This window comes from Adiantum capillus-veneris, chromosome 14 (assembly GCF_014529385.1).
Source record: "Adiantum capillus-veneris isolate H3 chromosome 14, ASM1452938v2, whole genome shotgun sequence".
NCBI classification, from domain to species: Eukaryota; Viridiplantae; Streptophyta; class Polypodiopsida; order Polypodiales; family Pteridaceae; genus Adiantum; species Adiantum capillus-veneris.
The window spans coordinates 112,626,072-112,638,535 of record NC_140944.1 but is presented as its reverse complement, the minus strand read 5'-3'; the positions used below and the strand labels follow the sequence as shown (position 1 = coordinate 112,638,535).

Genomic DNA, 12,464 nt, shown 5'->3' with positions numbered 1-12,464 from the left:
CAAGTTAGCTCAAAAATACCCGAGGGTCATTCCGAGAGACATTTAGTTTTCTTACTCCGTATCGGAGCTCTTGATATTCTGGCGTAGCAAAATTAGCCATGACACTTAGACGGGTGTCTCGATGCACTAAAACTACATACTTAGGCAATCTCAGCCAATTAGGAATATTCAGTGGTTGACACATCACAATGCAACACAAATGCTCACATATGTATGGTACAAGACACAACAAACAACGCTGCTCAGCACTTCTCCAAGATAGACGGTTTGCAACATGAAGCTACTCAATGACTACCTCGTCAAACTCTCCCCTCGTGTGCAAATAACCTAAAATGATTCGGGCCATGAGCTTAGAGGATTGGTACAACCAAACGCTCCCCAGACAGCAGCTTGGGTCGCTTGGAGATTTCAAGCATACAACTAAACACTCCCAACCACTTGGTCTGCCTCGTTCAGAGGTTTTCTAGTATACAAAAAAATGCTTCCCAGACACCTGGACTGCGTCGTTCCGAGGCTCAACATTATCACCAAACAGTAATTCTTTAGTACTCCACCCGGGAGTAAATCACAAATCATTGAAACCAATATTAAAACCAGAGTCAAACAATTGTCAAATCGGCACCAAGACAGGTTTAAAACAGATACAATCTATTTCAAACAAATCTCAAATAGTACTTTCTCAAACAAAGTTCAGAAGTATCTAAACACAAAGCAAGTAACAAATTCATTCGGGTTTTCGTTTGGATAGCAGAACTTTGAGGATGACCTGCTTGTCCTTCTGCATCAAGGTAATCATACGGTTCTTGAGATGGAGTGTCACGTCATTCTTCGTGCCAAGGCATGCCCAAGAGAGTGTCGCAATTGCCCAACTTCATGATGTGGAAATTGGCTTCTTCTTGGTATCCTTAGATAGTCACTGGGGAAGAGCACCGATTAGCGGTACCAGGTTATGAGTTTGCCTCGTGGCGAGCTCAGCCTCTCGTTCGCCACCCTGTGAATCATAGTCGAAATCCATTTTCTTGAGGAATTCGGGATGGTAAAATTCTCGGTAGCTCGGGGGTCGAAGAAGATCAGGGCTTTCAAGCCACTGATTTTGCCATAAGCTCTGCACAATTCATTTGATGTCTCAAGATTAATGCCACAAATAATAGATACAAGTCCAGTGGCAGGTCTAGCTCTCTTACCCGAAGGTGGCCCTGTGGGTCTATCTACCGTTGGAGCTCGAGGTTGCTCTGAGGACGTCGAGGCTCTCCGAAGACATGAATTGAAAGTATGGCTTGTTTGAAGACATTCAAAATATCAGCCTTCTTGTAACAGGGTTTCTCGTTGACATTGTGTCAAACGAGGCTTTGAGGTTGACTTTCATGAGATTCCCGGGGATTATTTTGTTGTTATTGAGAGTTCTGAATGTTTGCTAGAGTTGCTTATGTAGTAAACTCTATCTTCCCTTTCATAAGTTTATAGCCGACCGCGGGGTGGTTGTAAGGTGCAACGGAATGAATGTTGAACTTTGCTCAAGATGAGTGCTCCGAATTGTGCTCAAGGGTTCCTTTTACTTACGGAAGGGAGAGCCTTCCGTTCCTTTAGTGAGAGAGTGCTATGGACACAAACAAAGTGGTGCACACTGTGAATGAAGGTGCTGAGACTGAGAGATAGAGAGAGAAGAGAATATGACACCAGAGATGTTGTCAAACCCTCCTCCAAGGGCCCCACTCTCGATGGCGAGAGTGGTGTACTATTGATTGCACAATCTGGTACAATGGTTGATGCAATGAGTCTAAATGCTTGCTATGTCGAGGTTGACAGTGTGGACGACGAGGACGAGTGTAATGCTGAAAACTGAATGCTTCGAATCACTGAATTGCTGCTGCTTCAAAACGGCTATGCTGCTGAATTTCTGCCGCTTCAAAAACGCCATGCTGCTGGATCTTAAGTGCTGAATTTCTGCTACAAAAACGCTATGCTGCTGGTGCTGAAGTACTGTAGCAAAACATTGAGTAGGCTGGCTGAAAACGCTAGATAGCAGGTCCTAAAAAACGCTGTATTGCTGAGTCTTTTGCTTGCTGAAATCCCTTGCTGAAACGCTGGCCAGAGGTTGTCCAAAACGCTAGCATGCATGAGGGAATCTCTGATCTGTGGCTGAAATCGCAAGGCCTTCTGGGAATGAAAACGCTGGTGGTTCTTTGCTGTGGGAAGAAAACGCCAAGGCTTCTTGCGGTTGTTCTTGCTTGAGAAGGTGCTTGTTGAGCAATGCTCCTGTTGCCTCTTCTGCCAGAAAGTGCTAGCTCTGGTTTGCTTATATATTATCTTAGCAAAATTTCCCTACCTAGTTCCCAACAAAAGTCACTTAATAAATAAGTGAAAAATGTCAAAAATCGGGAAAATAGGTCTATGGACTGTAAAAATGCTACTAATGGGTTCTGACTGTAACTGATGATCATGTTGTGTGCAACCGGAGGATATGCATTTAATCTAAGTGTCTGGACATGCACGGTCTACGAACAGACTCACAAAAGTGCCAGATCACTTCCTATTCTAAACTGACTTGACTGAAATGAACCCTGGTCATGAGGTGGCATAAACGGCGCCTTGAGCTTGTCTGGGAAATCGGCCCAACTGAAGGAAAGGGGCGTGAATTCGTCGGCTTCCTCTAGGTGCGCGGCTAACTGTGCCTCTTGCCATGCGTGGTACCAATTGATGGCATCACCGGCAAGGTACATAGCTGCCGTCAAAACCTTGCTATTTCGTGTCTTCTTAGTTGTCGCAAAATAAGCATTAAATTGATGCAACCAAGAATGAATAACCGTAGCATCCATCTTACCATCATACTTACTGAACTGGATCTTCTCTGTGACTGGGTTGTTGGAGTCCAAATCTCGGCTTGCGCCACTTGATGAACTACCAACATCTTTGACTTGCTCGGACTTCAAGGCGAGAACTTGTCGAACCAATCCTTGTGTGCGTAGTTCTCTCTGTGCCTCACGATCGGTCTCCAAGGCCGCTCGTCTTTCTTCGGCCCCCAAGCGTGCATCATCGCGCTTACGCTCCAAAGCTGCCTTTCTTTCTGCTTTTCTTTCTTTTCGTTCCTTGTCCGCCAAGTGCGCTTGTTCATGCTCGCGAATCATCCATTCCTCGGAGGCTGCTTGTCGTTCTTGGCGTTCACGCTCCAAGGTAATGCACTGCGCTTCTTGTTGAGCCATCGCAACACAATTCGCTTCTTGTTGTTGTGCCATCATGTCCATCATCATCTTGACCAAAGCCTCCATATGATTTGGTGCAATCCCTGGCGTAGATGGCGAAGGGGGAGGGTCAGGAAAACCTCCATGGTGAGGAAATTCTTCTTCACTACTTTCATGCCCATCACCTCCATGCGAAGTATCCATTCCGCTTTGGGTGATGAACATACACTGTGATCTTTGGTTCTTAAGTTCACGAGGAACTTGGGTTCTTGTGGGTCTTGGGTTCTTGACGGTCTTGAGGTTCTTGGGTTCTTGAGGTTCTTGAGTTCTTGAGGTTCTTCTTTCGCTTGCAATCTATGTTAGAGAAGGATCTTCTCTTCACCCGAGTTCTGCTCTTTTCCGCGGGTGCACCCCTTGGCAGCCTTGCGCTCACACCAAGGTTGCTTTTTCCTACCTCACGTCGATTGGCCGGCTGCTAACTGCACGGTCCGCTCTTCTTGCACAAGCCCTTCTTTCTTAGACACAAGGGGAGGTTGGACAAGCCCTTCTTTCTTGGGTTTCCTGTCACTCTTCAAAAACACGATTAAGAATCGACAGGCCCAAGAGGTCTTGGGTTATGTGCGATCGCAACAATAATGGATTCTTTCCTTGAGTGATTCAGAACACTGCCAAAGCTCTGATACCAATGTAAGGTGCAACAGAATGAATGTTGAACTTTGCTCAAGATGAGTGCTCCGAACTGTGCTCAAGGGTTCCTTTTACTTACGGAAGGGAGAGTCTTCCGTTCCTTTAGTGAGAGAGTGCAATGGACACAAACAAAGTGGTGCACATTGTGAATGAAGGTGCTGAGACTAAGAGATAGAGAGAGAAGAGAATACGACACCAGAGATGTTGTCAAACCCTGCTCCAAGGGCCCTACTCTCGATGGTGAGAGTGGTCTACTATTGATTGCACAATCTGTTACAATGGCTGATGCAATGAGTCTAAATGCTTGCTATGTCGTGGTCGACGGTGTGGACACGAGGACAAGTCTAATGCTGAAATTGAATGCTTCGAATCATTGAATTGCTACTGCTTCAAAAACGTTTTACAATGCATAGACCTATTTTCCCTATTTTTGACATTTTTCACTTATTTATTAAGTGACTTTTGTTGGGAACTAGGTAGGGAAATTTTGCTAAGATAATATATAAGCAAACCAGAGCTAGCACTTTCTGGCAGAAGAGGCAGAAGGAGCATTGCTCAACAGGCACCTTCTCAAGCAAGAAGCCTTGGCGTTTTTGCAAAGAACCACCAGCGTTTTCATTCCCTGAAGGCCTTGCGATTTCAGCCACAGATCAGAGATTCCCTCATGCATGCTAGCGTTTTGGACAACCTCAGGCCAGCGTTTCAGCAAGCAAAAGACTCAGCAATACAGCGTTTTTTAGGACCTGCTATCTAGCGTTTTCAGCCAGCCTACTCAGCGTTTTGCTACAGTACTTCAGCACCAGCAGCATAGCGATTTTGTAGCCGAAATTCAGTGCTTAAAAGCCAGCAGCATAGCGTTTTTGAAGCAGCAGAGATTCAATGGGTTTGGACTGTAATCTGATGATCATGCTGTGTGCAACCGGAGGATATACATCTAAATTAAGTGTCTGGACAGGCACGGTTTGCGAACAGACTCACAAAAGTGCCAGATCACTTCTTATTCTAGACTGACTTGACTGAACTAAACCCTGGTCATGCTGTAGCTTGTCCACGGACACATAGGGTTGGATGTGTCACGTGTCAGTGGTCCATAAGCTCTTGCATTATTGATACTTGTTTAGATAGAGAGTAGTCCTGTAGATGTGATTGCAATCCAATGGTATATCATATGCATGGATTCTCCAAGGGAATCATCTTGAAGAGAGACACCGGAAGGTAGACGTCGAGAAACCTTTGGTTGCAATCTTCCATGGTCTTTGTGTTAAGCATTTTCAAGTTGCCCCATTTTGATAAGATCCGGTTGTCAAACAGGGAGATCATGTAACTTTGTGCGAAAATTGTCTTGAAAGCTTTCCATGTCCTTGGATCATGCGGTTGTGTCGCAATTGAACTCCACCACTGCAAAGCATTATCCTTAAGGAATCCCGCTTCTCGAGAAATCTTTGATTCTTCCGTATAATTTCTTCAAGTAAAATCTTCAAATAATTTTACTGTCGTGCTGTCATCCTTGAAACCATTTGGCTCGTTAGGCACGTTCTTTGGATATGGATAATAAGGACCATTGTATCCAGGTGGCGGTGGTGGTGGAGGAGATGGTGGCAACGACGGTGGCACCGGATCGGGGTCAAATGGCTGCGCGGTGTTTCTAAAGACTCCCCCAATTGGAATAGATGGCTGGGAAGGTTGCCGATTGGAAGCTCTCGTACTTTCTGGAGCCGGAGGAGGTGGTACCACCTGGGGCATCAGAGGGGGTAACGTGTAGTTCAAAAACTGCTGAAAACTTTGCAACATTGGGAGATTCTGCTGAGGATGCCGCGAAATTATGTCGCGAAGCTCGTCGAGAAGAAGCTGTAGGTACTCTACCGAATCATAAACGCCATTGTGCTCTATCTGTTCTTGGTAGGACAAGTATGCTTTTAGAAAAGCACACGTCTGAAGCTCTGATACCAATGTAACGGGAGGGCACCATGTGCCAACGAGAAAGAACAGACAAAACAAATTTTTAAGCAAATCAATAACAGCTGAACTGAAAGAGATGCACGACATACCATAGTTGACACGTACGGTCGCGTACGATGGTTACACGTACGAAGACGTGCGGTACTAATCGAACTAAAAAAAATTAGACGTACGTTGACGTAACGTACGATGCAAAAAAATAAATCATATATTTTTCAGAGCTTTTACTCTATTATGAGTAACTACTTAGTATTAAGTACATACAACTCAAAGGAGATGTCTTACAAGTAAGAACATTAAAGATTTGGCCATGGACATTGGAAACGGCAATGTTCGAAAAAAGATGATCATGATTGCATTTGATTTCATAATTCATTACATAAGTAGAGAGTCGAGGCTCGAGAGATACAAGTGACAAAAAGTAGTACAAAAAAGTAGTGACACAACTCATAGTCTCATGGCCCATGGGTACAAACTTTAAAGCATAAAGAGAGAGTTCTAAGTGCTCATATCGCTCTCATCACCGGAGTTGTGGTCCGAGCTTGAGCTAGAGGTAGCTGCATCATCCTCATCACTACTTGCAAAAGATGCACTAGATGCAAGACCATAATCTCCCTCACTAAGGATGTTGCCCTTATCATCAAACTCTGGCTCTCTAGGATCCGCAGGTCTAGAAATGGACACATTCTCCAAAGTGGTGTCCGCCATAGTAGATCCGCTACCCGAGCCTCGCCGCACATAGGTCCTGGGTGTCCGTGCCGACGCTCTTCCACTCCCACGAGCAACCGAAGTGGAAGCTCCTCCACCTGTAGTTGCCAAAGCTCGCACAACCACCTTCTTGCGGGACCGTGTGCGAGAGACACGGCGATCAATCTCCTCCAACTCCAAGTAGAGGTCTCGAAATATTTGCTCCTCCTCTGGATCGCGATCTTTGTTGAGACTCTTAAGAGTCTCAATGGAGAGCTTGCATTCATCTACATTCACCTATTTGTCATTTACAACATGCAAGAAGATTAATGGAGTTAGCAATTTGGTATGCCAAAAATATGAGCACATGATACATCATACATATTACATCATACATGTGAAAGCATAAATAAAGAGTATGATGTAGCCAACTCAATTACCTGCCTAGCCATTGGCATCTCGTGCATGGACCTCAACATGCGTAAATTGGAGCGACAATAGATAAGCCGCTCCAATTGCTTCGTAGAAAGCTTGTTGCGGATCTTGGTGTGTATAAGAGAATACGCCGACCAATTCCGCTCACATGCACCCGATGAGCAATCCTAGAGCACATAGATGATAGAAGAGAGGCATGAGATTTGAATTGTGGGAATTTTCAATTGAGAGGTGACTTATGTGACATGTCACATGAATGATGAATGTCAAATGATGACATGATTGAGATTATAAATTTATAATTTATGGTATGGTGTTATGTATAATTATTAATATATATGATATACCTGTCCAAGAATCCTCAATGCCACCCTTTGAAGGTGAGGCAATTGATAGCCAAAACATTCCCACCAAAAAAGAGGCTTCACTAACGAATCCCTCTTCCAACACACCGAGGAAGCGAATGCCGTTCCTCTTTGGTCTCCATAGTTGATGAGCTCTTGGAGAAACTCTCCATGGTGTTCTTCATTGAGTATCTTTGGAAGGTACTTGTCGCGCTCCTCTTGAAGTGCTTGATCCGCAAAGATTGATGGCTTTTTGAAAGCCGGATGCAAGAGGGCGGCAAAGCCATGGATTGGTCGCCTCATCCAATCCCACCGCTTTTTAACAAGGAAGAGAATGTCATCTCTCTTTGGAGAGTCCTCCAACACATCACCACAAAGAGAGAGAGAAAGATAGTCAAGCATGGAAGGGTAGAACCGTAGATAGAAAAAGACAACTTACAATGTACATAAATCATAAGGTGATATGTTTACCGTGAACCATCGGGTGCTCCATCAAGAATGGTGGATCTCTCAATCTCTTTGTAAGCCTCCTCCATGAAGTGGTAAAGGAGACCTATGGTAGACCCTTCCATGTCGGTCATCCGAAGCACCTTATACAATGGCAATACCACCATGACAAGACCCTTGACCTCTTGCCAAAACTCCTCCTTCAAGCAAAGCCGTTGGATGGCCTTTGCATCTTGTTGGGATGATTGGGTCTCTTCTTCAATCCATGCTTTGAACTCATCCGAGACCATTGTCTTTTGCAAGTTGGTTTGCACATCATAGAGGCGCTCAAGGAGGAGCCACATAGCGGCAAAGCGTGTTGCGGAAGGCTTCTTCAACTCCAAGCCGGAGTAAGTGCGATATATCACAAGTACTCTCACCTTTTTGTTGATGAAGTTGACGATGGAGAGGGCTTGGGATAGAATGTCCTTTACCCAAGGTAGGTCGCCAATGTCCTCCAAGAGGAGGTCAATGCAATGTGATGCACATGGAGTCCATACTATGTGTGGATACTCCGCCTCTAGCTTTTTGGCCATGGAAGCACAATTGGAGGCATTGTCAGTGATTACTTGAATGATGTTGCTTGGACCTATCTACATATGGAGAAAGAAGGGAAAGTGAGAAGAGCCAAGGCAAAAGACAAAATTGAAAATAGTAGATACTTGAGAGTGGAATCAAAAATTTTACCTCTTTTATGGCTTGACGAATGTGGCGGTAAATGAAGGTACCCGTGACCTTTTTCCCCCTTGCTCCCGCATCAACCGCTCGCAAGAAGTAGGTGCCAAGAGGGCATGAGACAAGGATATTAATGATTCCCCTCTTCTTGCGGTCACTCCATCCATCGGTGAGAATAGAGCAACCATACTTTACCCATCCGGCACGCACGGGGTCAAGAGACTTGTCGATTCGTGCCCTCTCTTCATCAAGCTTTTTGGTGCGCATGTCATGGTATGACACTCCCGTCCACCCTTCACATGGACCAACCGCGGCAATAGCCTTCACCATGCGTTTCCAACGATCCGTGCGAAGAATATGAAAAGAGAGATTGCACTCAATGATGGTGCGTGCAATCTCTATCTCCGCTTGTCGTTGCCAATGGACCGGAAGTTCCACCCACCGTTTGTGCAAGAGTAGCTTGCTTTGGAGGCCGCCCACCATGACTTCTTTTGCTCTTCTTTGAGATGCTACCACCCTCGGTGGAGGCCATGGTAGCGCCGCCGGATGCAACGGACATTGATGGAGAAGCATCCTCTCCCGAATCGGAGAGATCATGGTCGGGCGGAACCACCTCCTCCGATGCCTTTGCAACCGCCTTGCGCGTCTTCAAGGGGAGATACTTTGCTTTGCACTCTTGGAGAATGTCGTTGGGGATATTTGGACAAGGACCCGCTTCCCCTCCCACCTTGGTCAAGTGGATGATAAGGCGGGTGGAGCTTGAGGTCATGGTCTTCGGGCAATATTTGCAATACCATTTGCAAACATTTTGCTTGTTCTTCACCCTTTCAAAGTAGCGGCAATGCTTGTTGAAGGCTTCATGAAGAGCGGGCGGCATTATGGAGAGCTTGAGGGATGGGGAGTGATGAGAGAACTTTAGAGTAATGGAGAGCTTGAAGGAGATGGATGGAGATGAAGGGAGCTTAAGGAATAATGGAGAGCTTGAAGGAGATGAAGAAAGCTTGAGCCTTGAAGGAACAATGGAGAGCTTGAAGGAGATGAAGGGAGCTTGAAGGAGTAATGAAGAGCTTGAAGACTTGATGGAGTGCCAAAGCTTGAAGCCTTGGCCCTTGATGAATGGAGAGAGCTTGAGGGAGCTTGAGTAGGGAAGGAGATGAATGAGAGAGCTTGAGGGATATATGGAGAAGAAGAGAGGGTGGGCAACCTTATATAGGTTTTGAGGAGAGAGGGAGAAGAGGGTTAAAGAGAGAGCATGCTTCAAAATTCAAATTCCATGTGCCATGGCCATAGCCCATGTGGCTTTGTGTGTGTGTGTGTGTGTGTGGATGTTGGGGGGGGGGGGAGGGGGGGGGGGGTGGGATGGCACATTGGCTTATGATGCCCCAAGGGCCAAGGCTCCAAGGCCCCCAACGTTCAATTTTTAACGTTCAAAAACTGCCAGCACGTGGCGCTACAAAATGGCTGTAAAAACAGTCAAAAAAGTCCGCCAACGGTCACTTTTTTTTGATCGGACGGAACCCGGACGGAACGGACGGGACGGACGGGACGGGACGGAACGGACGGGACGTTCCGTTCGACGGACGTGGACAACCCTGCGACATATGAGGCGTGGAGTGGTGGAGTTCCACCCCAAGACAGCATTGTCCCAAACGATGGTGTTCCTTTTAGTATTTCTTTATATTGCTTGAACTCAGTACAGAAGAGAGTCCACCCTTGTATTTAAAGGCCCTAGGCCCATCCAAAAGTAGTACATGAAAAGCATATGCTCTCCCAAAAGCTAGCGCTTAAAAAACTGTCCGTACAGCATGCTAGGTCACCCTGTTGTGAGCGCAATTTGCAGAATTGCCTTACAATTCTGCCACATTATTCTGTCAAGATCATTAGTTTTTATACACAAGGTCTTTTATGTGGGTGTGGGTGCTTTATTTTTGGGCCTAATCGGGCGGGGTCCCATAAGTTTGTAAAACTTTTAATTCTTGGGCCTTTCGGCGAGGAACTGCAAGTTGGTGAGAACCTCTTCTTCTACTACAACTTCTAGGGTTTAGGCCCCTCGGCCGGGATTTGCAGGTTGGCTTGGATCTTTAGTGGCTTGACACGTCAACAGTCTATTGGGCAACATCATGAACACTATACGCTTAAGAGTGACTTTCTCATGATGCATGGAAAGTTATGCGTTACTAAACAGTTGCGGCCAAAGGTTTTAATGGAAAGTCTTGCTCCACCATATGCTGGGCATTGTGGAATTGATGTGACAATGAAAGCGGTTTAAGGCATTCTTTTATTGGCGAGCCTTACCCCAAGATGTTGACACATTTGTAAGATCATGCCAAGTATGCGAGAAAGTCAAATTTGACAGTTAAAAGCAAACATGAATGTTGCAACCATTGCCAATTCCTGGTAGCCATAGACTTTATCTCGATTTTCGAGGAACGCAAAGAGACAATGATGGGATTTGGACTATCATTTGTAGGTTCAGTAAGGAGGCTCATTTCCTTCTTGTCAGGAAGAAGATAAAGCCAAACCATATGGTTACGATATTTATCAGCACTCTCTTTAAGTATCATAGGATGCCTTAGTCAATTGTTTGTGACAGGGATTTACGTATGACGAGTCTTTTCTGGAAGGCATTGTTTGAGAACATAGGCACTACGCTAAAGTTCTCATCTTTTCATCCACAAACAAATGGACAATTAGAAGACACAAATTCTATTGTCTTGGATTTGTTCAAATGCTATGTGCAGAGCACAAGGCAACTTGGGAACACCATCTACCATTGGTTGAATATGCTTACAATAACACTGTGCATACATCAACAGGCAAGGTGCCATTTGAGATAGAGGGAAGAAAGTCCCGCCCATTTTCCACACTAAGGACAAGATATTTGAGGCAGACAAGTATGTGCAAGATATGGATGAAGCATACAGGAAGATAAAAATAGGTCTTGACAAGACTCAGGCAGCCACAAAACAGCCCTCACTTCCTAGCACCTGTCCTTGGGATAACTAGGACCGATTAGTCGAATCTGGAGAGATGCCTGAACTCTAACACCTCGTCTCAGCTCCTGGAAAGGAAGTCGGACCAGGGAGCTGGAGTGAGCAATCTGCAACTGTAAAGAGAGGGTTTCGTGAACGAGGATATTTGCTACAAACTCTGCAGTGGAAAAGTATCCTATGTTGTTCATTGAAAGTAAATCCAGCTCTATCAAGAATCTTCTCAAGCCCACCGACTGATACTGTTGCTGACTGCTCCAAGAGTATGCATCAAAACTGAGGGTAAAGGCATAAATGATTGGTATCTGGATCATTTCCCAACTCTAGAGTGTCCACACTCAAGGAAAGAGTTGGAAATCTACACCTCCAGTCATATACCACATGCGAGAAACTCCAAGCTGCCACGGGAAGTCCAAGAAAAGCGGCAAGCGAGGCTACTAAGGAACTATATTGAGAGTGAAACTGTAACCGATCTTCAATTGCTTGGAACACATCCCGAGGAAATATCACCCCTCTCAGAGTGAATTGGGAACAAACATCCAGCAAAAAGAAAACACACATCAATACGGAGACTGTTAACACGGCAAGATCAAAAGACCCTACACCCAAGCTCTGCAAGAGAAGCACAACGTGCTATAGAAAGCCACCAGCTAGGCTGTCAATCTTGTCTGCTGCACATGGAACCACAAGAACTGTAAGGAAGTAGTCTTGCAAACCGACTCCCAAGGTGGCTCCACATCCCCCTCTGAAGGGAGAACACCCGAACCATGGATAACTGTCATAACTCTTCAACAGTCTCTGCCTGTGTAATTGGATCACCAACGGTAGGTGAATCCGAAAGGGAAAAAATATACATGTGGAACCCGAAACCAAAACTAGGACAACCAAGAAGACTGACTCCCCTCTTTGAAGAATGCTGGCTAACTGTAACTGGTTCTTAGTCCGAGAAGGACCACTATCCACCTGTATGAAAGATAACATGCCGGTCTAAGGATAAGGGAAGTAGGTGTGTTTTGTATGGT

At 45.4% G+C, this 12,464-nt stretch overlaps 1 protein-coding gene and 1 pseudogene across 1 annotated transcript in view; one reads left to right on the top strand and one right to left on the bottom strand.

Moving 5' to 3' along the window:
- LOC147442956 (general transcription and DNA repair factor IIH helicase/translocase subunit XPB1-like) overlaps positions 1–12,464 on the top strand; it is a 134,810-nt gene that overhangs the window by 56,275 nt on the left and 66,071 nt on the right. The gene's annotated exons all lie outside the window — the stretch shown is intronic.
- Positions 6,010–9,762, bottom strand: LOC147442958 (uncharacterized; annotated as a pseudogene).